This window comes from Aotus nancymaae, unplaced genomic scaffold, assembly GCF_030222135.1.
Source record: "Aotus nancymaae isolate 86718 unplaced genomic scaffold, 86718_ANA_hifiasm-v0.15.2.pri h1tg000048l, whole genome shotgun sequence".
NCBI lineage: Eukaryota > Metazoa > Chordata > Mammalia > Primates > Aotidae > Aotus > Aotus nancymaae.
This window is the reverse complement of record NW_026988462.1, coordinates 1,395,076-1,414,730: the sequence shown is the minus strand read 5'-3', so window position 1 is coordinate 1,414,730 and position 19,655 is coordinate 1,395,076. Positions and strand designations below refer to the sequence as shown.

At 44.0% G+C, this 19,655-nt stretch overlaps 1 protein-coding gene and 1 pseudogene across 3 annotated transcripts in view; both read left to right on the top strand.

The window, feature by feature from the left end:
* CLYBL (citramalyl-CoA lyase) overlaps positions 1–19,655 on the top strand; it is a 277,851-nt gene that overhangs the window by 4,726 nt on the left and 253,470 nt on the right. The window lies entirely within an intron of this gene.
* On the top strand, positions 15,899–15,994 carry LOC135268981 (U6 spliceosomal RNA; annotated as a pseudogene).

The following is a 19,655-nucleotide window of genomic DNA, read 5'->3' as shown; positions in this document are numbered from 1 at the left end:
CAGGTTGTCTGGTTCTTCTTGAGTAAGCTTTGGTAGTTTGTATCTTTGAAGGACTATGTCAATTTCATCTAAGTTGTCAAATTCATGTACCTAGAGTTGTTCATGCTAATTCCTTATCCTTTTTCTTACAGCTCTATGAAGGTATATACCACACAATTTACCCTTTGTAAGTGTATGGTTAAATAATTTCTAATAAGTTTATAGGCCTATCACTACAATCAGTTTTAGGCCCCCCTCCAAATTTCTATCATGCCCTAAATTCTCTGGAGCCCCTTTGCAAATTAATCCTTACCCCTGCCTCTAGTCTGTCATCTCCTTGCTGTTTGTGTCGTACATAGTGATGTGTCCTCTTACATCTCTGATGTTTGTCGTTCTTTTTTCTGTTTTTCATTTTTTTGATCAGTCTGGATCGAGTTTTATTGCATTTTTCTCTATTTTTTTCTGTTTTTTATTCCATTGATTTCTGTCTCATCTTTATTATTTCCTGCCTTCAGCTTACATTGGGTTTAATTTGCCCTTTAGTTTTTTAAGGTGGAAATTTAGATAATTAATTTTAGACCTTTCTACTTTTTTTTTTGAGACAAGGTCTTGCTCTGTCACCCAGGCTGGAGTGCAATGTTGAAATTTTGGCTCTCCACATTCAGGCTCAAACAGTCCTCCTGCCTCAGCCTCCCAAATAGTGGGGACAACAGGCATTAGCTACCATGTGTGGCTAATTTTTGTATGTTTTGTAGAGATGGGGTTTTGCCATGTTGTGCAGACTGGTCTTGAACTCCTGGATTCAAGCAATCCACCACCACCTCAGCCTCCCAAAGTTCTGGGATTACTGATGTGAGTCACTGCACTCATCTGGGGACTACTTTTTAAATATAAGTACTTAGTAATTACTTTTCAGCCATGCTTGGTAGCTTACATCTGAAATCCCAGCACTTTGGGAGTCTGAGGTGGGAGGATCACTTGTAGCCAGGAGTTCAAGTCCAGCTTGGGCAACATAGTGAGATGCTGCCTCTACAAAAATTTTTTAAAAATTAGCTGGATGTGATGGCTTATGCCTGTGATCCTAGCCACTTGGGATGCTGAGGTGGGAGGATTGCTTGAGCCTGGGGATTTGGGGTTCCAGTGAGCTGAGATCATACCACTGCACTCTAGCCTGGGTGACAGAGCAAGGCTCTATTGAAAATAGTAATAATAATAATAAAAAAATTTCCTCTAAGGATTGTTTTAATTCCCTCTAGCAAATTTTGCAGGATTTCTGATACCTATAATCTCTTTTCATTTATCATGTTGATATTCTGATATGTTTTCTTATGTTGATGTTCTGATATATGGTATGTTTTCTACAATGATCAGTAGTAAGACTCCAAAAGAAAAATGGCTCCCTGGCTGTATGTGTTCAGTGGTAGCAGCCAAGGAATGTGCCGGGATGGTGCTTCATGTTTTGCAGTGCCATAGTAGAGAGGAATCTGGTAAAGAAAAAAACCGGATGAAGACAGTTTAGAGAGATGACAACTACAAGCTAAGTACCTGAGACTCTGGATCAATAGTAAGGGAACAGTGTGTGACGAGGCAGCGGAGCCATGGAAAGTGGCTGAGGGGCCTGGATGGGGCTACCTGTCAGGGTCCCAGTAGGCCTTTTGTAGGGTTGGCTTCATCTTTGAAGTCTCCTGAGGTTACTGTGACAACCATTACTGTCCCTCTGTACTACTGTGAGGCCACTAAGGGAAAAAGGGAGGGAAGGGACCCAAAGGGAGGACAGAGGCGGGAGAAGGAGCGATGGGGAGAGAAAGGCAGAGAAGAATGGAAGCAGTGAATGAGAAAGGGGAGAAACCTCACTAAAAAGGAGGCAGGGTAAACATTGAGAGATGGAAAAATGGTCACATTGAAAAGAACTCACTCAGAGTAAGGATGAATGTGTGTTCTTTGCTACTTGTACTGGTATTAAAAGGCCAATGTGAAGTGTTAGACATTTTTAAATGTTTATTGGCATCATTAGAAGTTGACTTCAGTTGCTCAAATGGCTGGTGGGGATGTGTAAACAAAAATGATATTTTAGATTGTGAGGCAGAAAGTCACTTTAAATGGTCCTGGGAGGTAGCGGGGCCAACCCTCTCAATTGCCTGGGGCTGTCCTGGTTTTAGCATAGAATGTCCTGTGTTCCCAGGAACCTCTTAGGTCCCGGCAGGCCAGGATGGCTATTCACCATAGAGGTGGAGAAGTAAAGGGCTGTGGATGAAGAGGGGTACTTACTAGGAACAGGACGGAGGATGGAGTTGGAGAGGATGAATGCAGGGCAGGAGACAGAGCCCAGAAGGAAAGTAATGGACAGAAGCTGAGAGAAAGAATGAAAGACCCGTGGTCCAAGATGGTAGACCACAGATTCAAGAACTAGAGCAAGAGTCTTCTGGAATGGCCTCTATTCTAGAACGGAGAGAGAGAGTATACAGAATGCTTTAATGGAGAAAAAAAGGCCACTGCTCAGACTGGGGCTGGAGAGAAAAGAGAGGAGACCGTGCGGGAGCAGGCAACACCAGGAAGGCAGGCGTATGCACAGTGTGCAGACCAGGAGTAGCCTGGGGATGGGGAACATACCTGGGCTGGACAGTGGAATTGGTGGCAAATCAGATTTCCCTGAGCAGAAACCAGTGGGCAGCAGCCAAACTGGTGAGCAAGAACTGGCTGTGTGGCTGGGTCCGAATTGGGAGGCACCATGTGCATGGGCCTGCCAGGGCAGGTGCAGCTGCGAGGGAGATCTCTGCCAACACTCAGCTGCACCATGCCTGCTGAACAACCTCACCTTGACCTCTGGCTCTGTTGCAGCTGTGTGGGGCTCGTGCTTCTCCGTACCGTTATCCTCTGGTAGAGTTTTACCGTGGACCACAGCCATCGTGTACATACTAGCCTAGAGGACACAGGGCCACCCACATGCTTTCTGTGGGAGAGGCCAAGGAGTCAGGGGGAGGCTGGGGCCTGAATTGAAGATCAACTCTTGACTGCAGAGATCCCTCCCTCCCTCTCTCTGTCCCGTGGATCCAGAGGGGAGTTGAGAACAGTTTCATGCCACATGCTTGACCTGACTCGACTGAGTATCTGTGGCCTCTGTGAAGACTCTGTCCTTGCAAGGAACTCTCCTTAGTGCCCGTATTCTGCAGAATGTTTGAGTGGCAGGAGGGCTTTATTCATCTAGAAATACTTCATGGTAGTCAGTTGCTAATAACCAGGATATCTGCAGGTGGAGTGTTCTCAGGAGGCACACCCTAAGCTTCAAAGGTGAGGACGTAGACAAGGCGGTGGATGCACCTGTCCCAAGACATGACCCATATCCATAGGGAGTGCCCTCAGGGCAGCTGACACTGCTCAGCACCAGCAGTCTCCAGTGATAGCTTTGGAACAGCCCGGGTCTGACTGGTGTATTTTCTGAAACCAGCCTTTGGTCACACAGTTTCCTAACTAAATGTTGTGGTGGCCACTCTGTAGGAGTTGCCGTTTTATGCGTGACTCCCTGTGAGGAAGCCCATAGGTGCTGGTGGCTGAGATTTTAGGAATGCAGGTTTCTAAGAAGGCTGGGAGAAGAAAGCTGGGCTCCTTGGGGCAAGGCTATTGGCAGGTTTAATTAATTGAAGATCTAAAAAGTTGTTAATTATGGAAACAACATTTTTTCCTACCCTGACTACAGCTGGAGCTGTGTTCTGCCGTTACACATTGCTCATTAATTCCACACATTGCTCACCTTACTGTCAGGTTTAGAATTTCATTGGGCAATAAAGAAGATATCAAGGAAATGATATTTGTGTTTTCATATAGGTCACTTGGATATGAATTTAAATCCACTGTAATTCAAACAGGTTTAATTTATTTCATGTTGCTACTTGAATGTATTATAGCTTATCAATTACATAACTCACTTGAATGATAAAGACTTGAGATTCGTTCCCTCCTTCCTACCTTCCTTTCTCACCCCATCCTCCCCACCATAAACCAGGGTTAGAACAGTTGTTAATTTAGCTGCTTTGATTATTATTGTTATTATTTTAAGACTGGGTGTAGCTATGTTGCCCAGACTGGAATGTGGTGGCTATTTGCAGGTGTTATCATAGCTCACTGCGGGTTTGACTTCCTGGACACCAGTGGCCCTTCTTCCTCAGTCTCTCTAGTAGCTACATCTGAAGCCATGTGTGACTACACCCAGCTGATTGTATGTTTTGTTTACATTTAAGGATGTTAATCTAGGAGCAGTGATGATGTTTACTATTGTTCCACGTGACTCTAGCACATACATATTTGTATGTATATAACCACAGTTGTTCATTTAGTCTGTTTCCAGGTTTTCTTGGGAAATGCAGAGATAAATGTTCCTATCCCCAAATCTCTGTGGATACCCTTACTTAAGTATTTGGAGGTAAATTTCCATATGTGAACTTGCTGGATATACTCATTTGAAGCCTTTTGATGCTTTCTGTCAAATCACCCTCCACAAAGAGGTACCGATATATACCTCAGTGGTGTATGCCTTTTGGAGGCTCGTCTGTCCCGTTTCCTTGCATTAGGAGAACCATGCACACTGAAGCAGGCACAGACTGTCATGCAGGTCACCTAACCGGCAGCACCAGACCTAAAAAGGCCTGTTGGCTACTGCGGCGGCTCTTCCCTTGGCAGCCTTGGCTGACACACTGGCCCCGCCCATGGGTGTTTCTGTAAATGGCCATGAAGGTTTACCTCTTCTGAGCTATACCACATGTTAACATCTTTCTCTTAGTTAGGTCTTTGAGATTGGCAGAGGTGCTGTATTTAATAATAAAGGAATGGGCCAGGCATCGTGGCTTGTACCTGTAATTCCAGCACTTTGGGAGGCTGAAGTGGGAGGATCACTTGAGGTCAGGAGTTCAAGACCAGCCTGGCCAGGGTGGTGATACCCCATCTCTACTAAAAATACAAAAATTAGCCAGGTATGCTGGTGCATGCCTGTAGTCCCGACTACTCAGAGGGCTGAGGCAGGAGAATTGCTTGAACCCAGGAGGTGGAGGTTGCAGTGAGCCGAGATCACACCACTGCACTCCAGCCTGGGTGACAGAGAGAGACTCCATCTAAAAAATAATAGTGTTAATAATAAAGGAATGAAAGTTTCCTTAGAAAGTAAGGATTCTGTTTTAATAGGATACTTGGCGTGGGCAAGTCTGTCTTGACTGTTTCTCCCCACTGTGTCTAAATGAGAAGGAAGAATGACCGTGGTATCTGTATTTGCAGGACAATTCAGAACCCCAAATATTGAAAAGTGTAAAAGACAATACTTGCTACTTCACTGTCCTCTTTGCACCCCCAGTAAAATGCGGGTCTTAGTTTAGTGGAAGACTGTGTTCACTGTTTAACTCAAATTCCTACATTGCTAAAAATCGACACTTTTTTTTTTTATTTAATAAGGGCCTCTCTGGACCTTTTTAAAGTTTATATGGTCATTAAAAACATCATTGCACACATATACTTTGTACCACTTTGCAAGTAGTGCAGGCTTGTTTGAAAGCATACACTTGACTTGTCTTATTTAATCTCACAGTATTCTTTGTGAGAAGGAAGATATGCCCACATTATTTTGTGGCCAAAAACAAAAGTTTAGGAAATGGGAAAAAAGCAAACAGAAAACCTCATGCAAGTGCTGTTTTCATAGTGAGGCACTGGAGGGCGCACTAGCAATGGGAGATGCATGCAGTCTCTGCAGTCTGCGGGCTGCCCTTACAAACGCCTCTTTCAGAAGATGTAAGAGTTGTTTTTTCTGTTCATTTTTAAGGCAAATGAAAGACACATGGATGGTAGAGGAAATATTTCTATACTGACCTATAAACGGTCCTTTTAAAAGTTTATGAGAAACTGAAGAAGTAGCTCTGTGCTCCAGCCCTCCTTATGACCTCCTCTCTCCCTGCCCTGTTGCAGCCTCACCAGCCTCTTCTGGGCTGTGTCGTCAGCCTGGAGCACTCTGTCCCTTTGTGTCTCAGCTCAAATGTCACGGATCAGAGAGGTCTTCCTTGACCACCCTGTACAACATAGCCTCCACCCGCTCAACCAGCCTCTGCACCACCCCCTGTCCCCTGGCTGCTCTTTTCATTCTTTCCATTACCCAGTTTCCACCAGACATATACATGCTTATTTGTTTATTGCCTGCCTGTACCCCACCCCAGCCCCTAGATATTCATCAGAGCAGGGACTTGGTTTATTCATCGCTATTATATACCCAGAACCTAAAACAATCCTTGCCAGTGCCTGATATAAATTTGCAGAATAAAAAAAGAACAGATTTAGAAAATGAAATATTTTGAGTGTTTCTAAAGATTTAGTGCATTTTTTTCTTTGTCGTGGTAAATTATACATAATTTATAACAAAATTACTATTTTAACCTTTTTTTTTTTCTCGTGTTTTTGAGACAGAGTCTTGCTCTCTCGCCCAGGATGGAGTGCAGTGGTGCAATCTCGGCTCACTGCAACCTCCGCTTCTGGGGTTCAAGCAATTCTCCTGCCTCAGCCTCCCAAGTAGCTGGGATTACAGGTGCACGCCACCATGCCCGGCTAATTTTTGTATTTTTAGTAGAGACAGGGTTTCACTGTGTTGGCCAGGCTGGTCTCGAAATTCTGACCTCAGGTGATCTGCCTGCCTTGGCCTCCCAAAGTGCTGGGATTATAGGCGTGAGCCACCACACCCGGTGCATTTTAACCATTTTTAAGTATACAGTTTAGTAGCATTAAGTACATTCACATTGTTGTACAGCCGTCACCGCCATCCATCTTCAGAACTTTTTCATCTTCCCAAACTGAAACCCTATGGCCATTAAACGCTAACTTCCTTTTCCCTTCCCCCCACCCAGCCCCTGGTAACCACCATTCTCATTTCTTTCACTGTGAATTTGACTACTCTAGGTACCGCATATACATAGCATCACATATTTGTCCTTTTGTGTTTGGCTTATTTTACTCAGCATAATATCTTCCAAGGTGCATCCGTGTTATAGCAGGTATCTGATTTTCATTCTTTAAGGCCGAATAATAATCTATTGTGTGTATATTCTGTATTTTATTTATCCATTCATCTGTTGATGGACATTTGGGTCATTGCCACCTTTTGGCTATTGTTAGTGCATGTTCTGTATGGAGCACAGAAATGTGATGTTTCAGTTTAAGCCCAAAGTAGATTTATTTGAATTATAGTAGCCGATCACAGATCACTCCAGGGTAATACTAGGGTTTGAATGTGGTATCCCCACCAAAATTCATGTTGAAACTGAATCTGTAGTGTGGTGGTATTAAGAAGTGTGGCCTTGTAGAAAGCAGTTAAGTCAAGAGGGCTGTGCCTCATGAATGGGTTAGTACCACTGAAAAGAGGCTTCAGAGAGAGTTTTCCAGTCTTGGCCTTCTGCCCTCTGCCATGTGAGGACACAGCCACATGGCGCCATATTGGAAGCAGAGAGCAACCCTCTGTAGACATCAAGGCTGGCACCTTGATCTTGGATTCCCCAGCCTCCAGAACTGTGGGAAATAAGTTTCTATTGATTATAAATTACCCAGTCTGTGATAGTTTTAAAAACAGCAGCATAAATAGACTAACACAGGTGGTTTCTACCTTTAGGAAAATATTTGTAATTCATATTAAGGTAGAAACTTATTCTAGCTCCTAAAAATCAGAATTGGTTTGATATCCTCAGGTGCTATTTAGCTTTTTCTTACAATTGTCAAAAATAATTTCAAAATCAAGTTAATAACTCTCTGCTATAGGCAGGAAGGTCCTGGACAGATCCTCTGGGGTTCAAGTTCAATGCTGACCCTGCAGTTAGCCCTTGACCTTGTTCAAGGCTCTTGTCTAAATTGTGCCTTATTTTTCTCACCCATCAAAAGGAGGATGGACTAGTTTCTTCCTGCCAGTTGACATTCCAAAGTCTAGAAAGGAATTATTGCCCTAAGTAAGAAGAGCTTGGGGAATTCAGAAATATAAAATATATACCTTTTTGAGCTCTAAGTTATTTTGGTCCATTTGAGCTCAGTTTGACCAGAGATTGAAGATAAAAGCTCTGCCTCCCCCAAACTTATGGGGACAGTCTGCACTCAGTTGCTGTTACCGCCTTCTCCTGCCAGTAAGGGAGATTTGTTTGGTCGCGTGTTGTTGATCCTCTCCCTTTAGGTGCTCAGAAGGGGCGGCGCCTTCATCGTGTCTCTCCCTGAAGCAGGGAGTGCTACCAGGCACTTTGTTATAGTGGCTTATGACAGACACAGCACAGCGCCAAGGGATTAGGATTCTAAAATAATTCAGGTGTACTGAGATGCAGATCCTAAAAGAACTCAAGTGTAAGAGAAGGTAGATGTCCTAAATTTTAGTCTGATGTGCAAGATTTTGACTCAGAAGTGGATACCTGATTTTTGCCTACATCTCACCTCTTTCACTTTTTTCCTGCTCCAGTTTTGGGTTTCTTGCCTACCTGGTGCCCTCAAGCTGGCTTGCGAATGCTCAGAGCCTGGACCACAGTGCTCTCGAAGGGTCTGCCTGTTCTAGGGCTCATCAGCCAGCAGCCTACTCAGGGATGACCAGTAAGCCCAAGAAAGCAGGCAGTGCTCATGTCAGATGTGTAGCCCTTCCCAAGTGCTGCACATTTGAAGAAATGCCTTTGCTGAGCACGGGGGCTCATGCCTGTAACCCCAGCACTTTGGGAAGCCAAGGTGGGCAGATCATGAGGTCAGGAGTTCGAGACCAGCCTGACCAACATGGTGAAACCCTGTCTCTACTAAAAATACAAAAAATAGCCAGGCATAGTAGTTGCGCATCTGTAATCCCAGCTACTTAGGAGGCCGAGGCAGGAGAATCTCTTGAACCCAGGAGGTGGAGGTTGCTGAGATCATGCCATTGCACTCCAGCCTGGGTGACAGAGTGAGACTCCATCTCAAAAATAAAGAAAGAAAGAAAAGAAAGAAAAAGAAATGCCTTCTGCAGATGCCTTAACTGTGAAGGAGTCAGCCAGTCAAGAGAATTTGTCCTCTACCAGGAAAAGAATATGGGTATAGGAGAGGCTTGGAGTGTCTCTGCCACCCCTCATGTCCTCTGGACAAAGGTCCAAGCTGTGGGTTTGAATCATCAGTGTCTACTTGTCCTGCAGAAAGAACATCAGAGATTTTCCAGGTAATCTGGTTACATGCCTGCACCAGGGGACTGGAAGAATCCTTACCCTAAACCTCTTCTCCCCACCCCTTAACATGAAAACACGCTTCTCACTGACCTTAAGCATCCTAGCGCTGCACTCTGATCATGGTGCCCACCCCCTTGGACAGCATAAATTTCCTGATGATATCCGATTACCTGCCACATAAAGTCCAGGCCCCTTAGCGTGTCATGCATGCACCTCCTCACCCGTCCTCCATCTTTCCAGTTCCTTCCAGGGCCCTTACCTGTGGCCACATGTGCCACTCACCATGCCCACACTCTGGATCATCAACGCCACTTCCTCCTGGAAGCCTTCCTTCCCCGGACACCTCAGCCAGCCATCTGTCTCTTCCCTGAGAGCCCTAACCTCTCTGCTGACTTTTTGCCAGCCTTCCCCATATGAAGGTGATCGAGGCGCAAAACTCCCAGTCGTCTTTGATGTAGCCTCTCCTGTCCTCTCCTCTTCCACCCACATCCCTTGTGTTGCCAGGCCCGTTGATTTTCCCCTTCAGGTGCCAACTCTTTTTTTCATTGTATTAGTTTCCTATTGCTGTTATAACAGATTATCACAAACATCATGGTTTAAATTAAGCTTGTCCACACGTGGGCCTGTGGGCCACACATGACCTGGGATGACTTTGAATACAACCCAACATAAATCTGTAAACTTTCTTAAAACATTATGAGATTTTTTGGTGACTTTTTTTTTCTTTAGCTTATCAGCTATTGTTAGTGTATTTTATGTGTGGCCTGAGACAAATCTTCCAGTGTGGACCAGGGAATCCAGAAGAGTGGACACCCCTGGTTAAGTTAACACAGATTTGTTAACTCAAGCTTCTGCAAGTTTGAAGTCTGATATGGGTCTTTGTGGGCTGAAATGACAGTGTTTACAGGAATGGAGAGCTTCCTTTCTGGCAGTTCTGGGGGGTTTGTTTCCTTGCCTTTTCCAGCTTCTAGAGGCTGCCCACGTTCTTTGGCTCATGGCTCCTTATCCATCTTCAAAGCCAGCCCCAGTAGATTGAATTCTTCCCCCCACTGCTGCCATCTCTCGGGTTCTGTTGCTTCTGCCGCCCTCTCCAACTTAGAAGGACCCTTGTAATTACGTTGGCCCCACGTGGATAACCCAGGCTAATCTCCCCAACTCAAGGTCAGCTGATCAGCAACCTCCATTCAACTTTGCCATGTTATCTAACATATCGGTAGATAGTGGGTATAAGGACGTGGACATCTTTGGGGACATTATTCTGCATACTCACCCACTGTTCTAGATTCAGGTTTGAACTCTTGGAATAATCATCTAATGGGCTGAGTTCCCTCATTGCCTCTCATGTTACGTGCTGCCAGCATAGATATTAAAATGTATATTCTATAATCTAGACCTGTTGGTTCCAAAAATATCTCTTGGATCTGTCCTTGTCTCTCTGTCTCCATTGCCCCTACCCTGGTAGTCATTTGTCATCTCGACCACTGTGAAAAACGATTGTTTACATCTGCGGGTATCCCTCCAAGCAATATTTATTTTTTTTTTGAGATTAAATTCACATAGCATAAAACTAACCATTTTATTTTATTTTATTTTTTTGAGACGGAGTCTCACTCTGTTGCCTAGGCTGAAGTGCAATGGCCCAATCTCTGCTCACTGCAACCTCTGCCTCCCAGGTTCAAGAGATTCTCCTGCCTCAGCCTCCCCAGTAGCTGGTACTACAGATGCCCATCACCATGCCCAGCTAATTTTTGTATTTTTAGTAGAGACGGGGTTTTATATTGACTAGGCTGGTCTCGAACTGCTGACCTTGTTATCCGCCCACCTCAGCCTCCCAAAATGCTGGGATTACAGGTGTGAGCCACCACGCCTGGCCTAAAACTAACCATTTTAAAGTGTACTATTCAAGGGTGTTTTAATACATTCACAGTGTTGTGCAGCCATCACCATTCATTTCCAAAACATTCTTCACCCTAAAGGAAAACTATCCATTGAGTGTTCACTCCCCATTCCCTCCTCTCCTCAGCCTCTGGCAACCACTGCTCTATTTTCTGTCTCTATGCACTTACCTATTCCTTTCTATGGATATAGTACTACATTTTGTTTATTTTTTAAATTAAATTTAATTTTTTAGAGACAGGATCTAGCTCTGTCACCCAGGCTGGAGTGTAGTGGCATGATCATAGCTCACTGTAGCTTTGAACTCCTGGGCTTGAGTGATCCCCCTGCCTCAGCCTTCCAAGTAGCTAGGACTGCGGGCACTCACCACCACACCTGACTCATTTTAAAAATTTATTTGTCAGTTGATGAACATTTGGACTGTCTCCGCTTTTTGGCAATTGTACTTAGTGCTGTTATGAACATCCATGTACAGGTATTTGTTTTTAATTCCCTTGGGCATATACCTAGGAACTGCTGTGCCATATGGTAATTCTACGTTTAACTTTTTGAGGAACCACCCAGCTGTTTCCACGGTGGCTGCACCATTTTACATTCCACCAGCAACGTACAAGTTTCTGATTCCTCCACATCCTCGTCAACACTTGCTATTTTCCATTGTTTTTATTGCAGCCATGGTAGTGGGTGTGAAGTCGTATCTCATGGTTTCCTCTAAATCATTTTTAAATGCACAAGTTGGCTAATTTCACTTCTCTGCTTCACATCCTTCCCATCGCATTTATAATAAACCCTGGCCCTCCCTTGGATTCCGAGGAGCTTATGATCTTCCCCCTTCTACCTCTTTCATCTCACTGCCTTCCGTTCTCCTCACACAGTCCACTTACCACGCATCATTGGCCTTCTCCTGTTCCCTCAAGTGGGGAAGGCAAACACCCATGGGCTTTTCTTTATTATTTATTTATTTATTATTATTATTTTTAACACTTCCCTCCTTAGATCCAGAGACCGTGGGCTTTGAGGCTCAGGGAGTCAGATCCAAGGTCCATTTAGAAGTAAATGATGAGATGATGCATTGAATGCTAGGTATGGCATGTACGTGGTTCATAAGAACGCTAATACACAGTGGATGTAAAAAACAACATCAGATAGATACCGAAAGCCTGCATCTTTGGAGTGGGGGTGACCACCTGAAGCATGTCCTCCCTTCCCCACCTTTTCCCTCCCTCATAGCATCCTGTTCTTCATGGCACTTATGTGCTTGTCATGAGCCAGGAATGTGTGCCTCTCCCTGTTATGTTTGGTCTCCCACACTGGGCTGGAAACTCCACGTTCACTCTTTATGCCCGTGCCCAGCACAGTGCCTGACACAGTAGGCACTGATTAAATGATTCTTGAATGAATGCATCATCATATGGTCACAGTGAACAGAATCCATCAGTAATTATCCATTTGACATGAGAGGGTGGAAAGGCAAAGTTTTTATGCATGAGTGTGGGTGTGTGTATGTTTTCCTAGATTATAGATTTGTCTAAACATTCCTGCTAATTTAAGATATCAAATCTGAAGGTTCTTTCTTGGCTTGAATTTTTGAACAGATGCCAAGGCTGTTTTTAGATTCCTAAATATTCTCTCTTTTGTGAAAGAGTTTTCAAAAGTGTAAACGGGGCCTCTTCTCTACAACTGGTTTACATTGTTGGTTTATGCATTTGAGTTGTGGGCAGAGGGGAAACCTCAGTGTCTGAAGGTGGCTTTACCCCAGCACCGAGGCATCCCCGGGAGAGCTTGGCCAGTCTAAGTCCATGTGGTCTAAAGGTCCTCCCTAGCCAGTGTCCCTGTCCTAGCTACATTCTGTTTATTTCAGAGCTTCTCATCTATTGAACACATAACACTTCCTCAACTCAGGACCAGCATCTGGAAGTCGTATTTTAAGAAAGTCATGGTCTTCCAGCTTAGTGGAAGCATCTTTGCAGGATCCAAAATAACATTCACTTTTAACCTGAAATTTTCTTTCTGTTTCTGGTTTTTCCCCAAGCCTCATCCTTCCCCCACCTTCACGCCATACACTCTAGGTTATTACTGAAATAAGCCATGATGGAAGGCATGGCTCAGAGACTCAGTTCTGTCGCCTCCTTATGGCCAGCGTGTGGAAGAGCTCCTCTGCTCCCATGCCTTCTCCATCAGAGCTCATCTATCGACTCAGGGACTATTTTGGGCTGAGTCCCCCACTTGGGAGTTCTGCTGTTCATTTCATGCCCAATGGGCTGTAAGCTCCTTGAGGACCAGGCATCATGTTTACTCACTCCTGTCCCTTCTGGGAAACTGCTAACCGGCCTGGCTCTGAGACCTCATATTGTTTTCTGTGGGAACCACTAAGCATTAGCAACTAGCCGGTGACCAGCAGGGATTAGCAGCGTTCAGGCTCCGCAAACATTTAATGTGCTAATTGAGGAGCCCAGGGATTGGCCGAGGAAGTGACTTACAAAGGTGGAAACGGGACTGTTGACACAGGTGCATTTTATTAATTACTGGTTTTGGGAGAATTCATAAAAATGTTAATATTTTGGGCGTTTAGTTAGTGAAGGATAAGAAACTTATCTTCACAGCCATATGGTTTACTGCTTGATGTGATTTTTCCTCTTTTAAAAAATTTTTAAATTTGGATTTTAGTAAGAACAAACCATTTCTTGGAGAACTTATTGATTGTATTATGTAGGTAAATGGAAAAATATTTCCTAGAACAACTTTTTATCACAAAGAATTCTAAAACATATCAGTGGTATTCAGAGGCACCTATGACACATCTTTGTGTATTATTCAGTCACTCCTTTATACATTCTTCTGACAAGAATGGGAGTCATGCCTCCCAGACTCTGAGTCCCAGGCATGGAGCATGACTGAGGCAGCTCCTAAGAGGAGAGAAGGGAAGAACATTTCCTGAGGATCTTTGCTGTGGCAGGTTCCAGAAGGTGCTTTGGCGCATCTCACGTGAGATATGGCCTCCTTTGCCTGCTAAGAAGCAGGCAAACTGTTGAAGATTCTTATTAAGGTCTCTTAATAAATTAACTGCAGATGTAGGAAGTGAAATATTTAGTACACAGAGAAGTGAAGTCACCTGAAAGCTCCAAATAACTGGCACTATTTAAATGTGCGGTGTGAGGTGGCTGGCTGCATGGAGGAGGCCTTGGCGGAATAATTCCTCCCCTATGGTGTCTTAGTCTTCAAGTAGCCAGTGCAGTACCTTGGCCTGTGGTTGATCCTGAGTAAATGTTGACTGAAATGAAGATGCCGTGGCCGGTGGTGAAGCAGGGATCAGTGCAGTATGCTGTGGGAATACAGAGGCAGGGTGGCTTTTGGAGGGCACCTGGACCATTCCCAGGGAAGCTGCCCTCTGGGCAGAGTTTAAAGGATGGCAGAGGGAAGAGTGTTCATAGCAGAGGGAACTGCATGCACAAGGCCCAGCAGAGGAGTTATGAGCAGGTAATTATGGAGTGTGGGATTCCCAGGAGCTGGGCATGACGTTGAGAGTGAGGGTTGGTTGGGGCCAGACTATAAAGGGATTTCCAGGCCAGCCTGGGACCAACTTCAGATTTACATACCATTGGCAACAAGGAGCCAGTGGAGATGTTTAATCTCTTTCGACCTCCATCAAGTTAGCCTTTCACTCTGTAACCTGGCCTAAGAGGTAGTCCCATGTCATCTGAACCCCTTGGCTTTCTCTCTTACTTGAATTACATTCACGGTCTGCTGTGAAATCTAATTGGAATAGACAAAACGTGGTGGAACTCTGCAGCTTATGCAGCCAGTTCATCCTCACGTTAATGTACTTATAATGTACATTTAAATAGTGCCAGTTATTTGGAGCTTTCAGGTGACTTCACTTCTCTGTGTACTATATACTTCGCTTCCTACATCTGCAGTTAATTTGTTAAGAGACCTTAATGAGAAACTTCAAACAGTTTAAATGTCAATTACCATTCCAGTAATCTACCCGTATTGGTCATCAGAATGTAATCCCAGGTGGATGTAATTTAAGACAGATGACATTCCAGAGCTTCAGTTACAAAGAATTTCTATATTTCGGGACTAATAAGCTGGCTCCAGTGGTGGCTACATTTGCAGGACTGTCTGCACTTACGACTCATCTAGCACTGGCTCTACTCAGAGCTTTCTGTCCATGGAATTCACACTGGTTTTGTGTTTGGGCTGATGCTTTTGAATCTGAAAAAAGTGCATAAAAGTATGCCAAAAATGTAGTAAATATTGTAGATATTTTCATTTTTTAATCCTACACTTTTGAGAGGAAAAAAGTATTCATGATGTATTTTACCATAGATTTAATTAATGGGATAATCTTTAATTCCTGACTCAGACATCTGGATTTGTTTGTTTCTTGCCACTGTCTCCTTTTTTCTGTGTTCCTTTCTTGTTTCTATTTTTTATTAAGATAAGATACTTAAAGGGTTGACTATGAGATGAGTATTGTTTTAACAGAAAGTAAAATCAAAAGCATGCAGAATAAATTAACCTTGCATTTTCTTGGCAGGTCAGTTAGTGGGTGTTACATCCTTAGTTGTTTGTGCTACAAAGTAAATAATTTTGGGCAGCTGGTTTGGCTTTCACCACTTCTAAGCCTATGACAAATGGTCTTGAAAGATCTTTGGTCTTAAAAAGGAAAATTTTTTGTGTGTGAGTTTTAAGTTCAGTTTTGTTGGGTTTTGAAGGCTTTTTTTTATGTAAGCCACTTATGTGGCATTTTGTTTATTTGAATTTGAAATTTTTTTTAAGTTTTAAAACTAGAGTCTGCCACATTCAACTTTTTTTCACAGTTGGCATTTAAAAGTTAATTTGCTGTGCTCGCTTCGGCAGCACATATACTAAAATTGAGAAGATTAGCATGGCCCCTGCACAGGGATGACACGCAAATTCGTGAAGCGTTCCATATTTTTAGAAATAGAAATTCCATTTGACCCAGCAATCCCATTACTGGGTATATATCCAAAGGATTATAAATCGTTCTACTATAAGGACACATGCAGACGAATGTTCATTGCAGCACAGTTTACAATAGCAAAGACCTGGAACCAACCCAAATGCCCATCGATGATAGACTGGACAGGGAAAATGTGGCACATATACACCATGGAATATTATACAGCCATCAAAAACAATGAGTTCGTGTCCTTTTTAGGGACATGGATGAACCTGGAAACCATCATTCTCAGCAAACTGACACAAGAACAGAAAATATTAACACTGCATGTTCTCACTCATAGGCAGGTGTTGAACAATGAGAACACATGGACACAAGGAGGGGAGCATCACACACTGCAGTCTGTCGGGGGGAAATAGGGGAGGGACAGCGGGGGGTGGGGAGTTGGGGAGAGATAGCATGAGAGGAATGCTAGATATAGGTAATAGGGAGGAAGGCAGCAAACCACACTGCCATGAATGTACCTGTGCAACAATGTTACATGTTCTTCACATGTACCCCAAAATCTAAAATGCAATTAAAAAAAAGAAAAAAAAAGTTAATTTGCTTTTTCTGTTTTTAAAAGATACTAAAAGCTAAGGTTTCCCCCACTAAGCATTTATTAGTCAACCTCATTTGCAAATGGAAAAATTAGTTTGCATGGCTTTAGATTGTTTTTCTCCCCAGGAGAAATAATGTTGCTAAATAATCTCAGAACTGCATTCACGTATTTAGCCTGCCATAAGTCACCGTCAAAGTGAAGAAAATGGTCAAAGTTAGATATACCTGCATATGTGAATTTCATGTATTTTCTGGTAATCAACTCTGTTTTTTTTTTTTTTTTTTTTTTTTTTTTTTGAGACGGAGTTTCGCTCTTGATACCCAGGCTGGAGCGCAATGGCGCGATCTCGGCTCACCGCAATCTCCGCCTCCTGGGTTCAGGCAATTCTCCTGCCTCAGCCTCCTGAGTAGCTGGGATTACAGGCACGCGCCACCGTGCCCAGCTAATTTTTTTTTGTATTAGTAGAGACGGGGTTTCACCATGTTGACCAGGATGGTCTCGATCTCTTGACCTCGTGATCCACCCGCCTCGGCCTCCCAAAGTGCTGGGATTACAGGTTTGAGCCACCGCGCCCGGCCTCAACTCTGTTTTAAAGGCTTTTGGGAGTTGTTTTCTTTCAAAAGCAGCCCACTGGTGCTGTATTTGGCATGTTGTGTGTTATTAAAACATCACATAAATGCAGAGGTACTAGAACGTGAAGTTTACAAAACCCATCGGAACATTTTTACTCGTGTAGCTAACACGATCATTTCTCCAAGTACAATCATCTTTGTGTTGTGAGCCTGTCTACAAAACTGGTGTCTGGCATATCTGATTGGAATGTGAAATTTAATATTTTCCAATAGTTATTTCCCAACATGCAAAGTGAACCGATACCTGTTAACTGTATATATTTGAGTAAAAATAGAAAGGATCAGTTGCTTAATCAGCTTTACTGCTGTGAATTTAGGAAGTGAATTCACATCACCCCTCTCTCCAGAGAGATGACTTGATGACTTACTCTCGGTTTCTTTAAGTGACATTGTAGACCCTGTTTGGATTAATCAGCAGCCTTGGGAGTTGGAACAGTCATTTGCAATATCGAGTGGAAAAGTTGCTTGTGCCTGGAAGAGTCAGAAGGCCAGGAGTGAAAGACGTGGCCTCATCCTTTCCCTGGTGGCTCCTCACCTGTGAAGTTGCACCAGGGTGGTAATAAAATCATAGGAGCTCATTTTATGTGAAACCATTAGCAGCCTGAGAATTCAGGACTAGCTGCCTTTCATACTTTAAGACACTGGAAGGTGTCATTTATAAGCATAGCGAGCCTGCAGGAAGGCAGAACAGGCTTGTAAACCAGAGCCCGAGGCTCTAGACAGCAATCAGTGTGTAATAGAGTTTAAAGTCTTAGGTTATCAGAATTACAAATGGGCCTTTAAGTGTTGTGGGCAAATCCCAAGAAACATCTGTCTATAAAAGGCGGGTACGATGGCCAGTTATTTCCTCCTCGTTATTGTGATACTGTTATTTTCTGTTTCTGCCTTTGTGGATGGGAGAGGAGGGGAGGGGCCTCTGCTACAAGTGTAAGAATAAAATTGTAAATATTTGTGTTAGTTGGAAAAAAGTTGACTATAGTGTCACAGCTAATGTAGGGGTTTTTCACCTTGAAACAGCGACTGCCGCCTGGTTCCCACCGCCTTGTTCCTCGGACTCTGAATTCCAAGGCTGGGGCAGGCATATGTGACAGGCAGAGAGAGTCCTGGGGTTGGGGGAATGAGGAAGTGTTTCCAGTTCCCATTTGGCTTATGCTTTGGAGGGTTCCCCCATGTGGGGACAGTGCCCATGTTCTTGGCCTGTGGGAATGACAAATGGCCCTGACATTGGGCCATTCCAGCTTCAGTATTTCTGTTCACAGCTCTAAGAGTGGTTCTTTATCTGAAACCATGAAGAAAACTGGATAGGTAAGAATTCAAGAAACCATTCTGTAGACATTGCCTCCTGACAAGTACAAGTGTGTTGAAATCTCAGTACTCCAAGTCCCCATCTATCTGCCTTCCACCTCCTCCAGGTGTTAGACACCTGATTGCCCCTGGTTGGCCCTCATCCCCTCCCCCATCTGGCCAGCGCTCTCCCTGATGTGTGGGGGGGCATCCTCCTGCTCCTGGATCCTACAATATCCAGAGACGCTGGTTCCATCTGCAGCCCCTTCTCTGTACTGTGGACTTCACTGCTTGTCTCTTTCTTGCGCCACTAGGAAGCATTTCTTCTGATTCTCATGGGCAGCTCAAAAGGACTCCCACAGAGGGAAGGGTAGGCCTTTAATATTTCTGTCCTTCGTCTCAAAGTCCATTTCTTTAAAGTAGGCACAGATGGGATTGGGCTGCAGTGAGGGGGCCCCAGCCCAGGAGATCGGTGTTGGCTGGGTGAAACCACTGCACCCTCTAGGCCTGGGCTCCTGTTGCTCAGGGTTCCTTTTTAAAGCCCACTTGTTAAAACTTCTTCCTTTACCAAGATGTTACGCTTATCCTCTTGTGAGGATCTCAAAGTGTTCTAGCGCCTCTTCTTGGAGAAGGTATTTGCTGGTTTGAAGGGAACCTCTGCTAATGGACCTGTTCAGTCACCAGGTACTGAGCCTTCTCCCATTGTATTGTCGAAGAGGCTCTGCTCACCCCCGCCCCACCGGCTCTGGAAAGTACCCAAACTTGGTTGATGTGGCTTCTCTGCTTAGGTAGCCTTGCACCCCTGGGAGGATAGGAGTCTAACCCAGAAGTGGATTGTTCTTATCTAGCAGAAGCACGTACGCTACTGGATACAAAGCCCCATCTTGTTTCAGAAGCAGCTTGGAGCATTTCTTGTTTAACTGTCATGTAACCCCCCTAAGCAATGCTTTTTTCAGAGCGATACCATCCTGGTAAATTGTCAGATGCCTCTTTCAAATCCATTTCTTTAGAAAAAAATCCTCTTTTCTGTTTATTCTGGAGTCACTCATCATGCAAATATTAATATATTTGTGAGAAGTGGTGTTCCTGGAGTTGAAGAAGGCTCTTTAGTAGGGCTGCGGGTCAGTACATTCCCTGAAAAACATGACTATTTATAACAC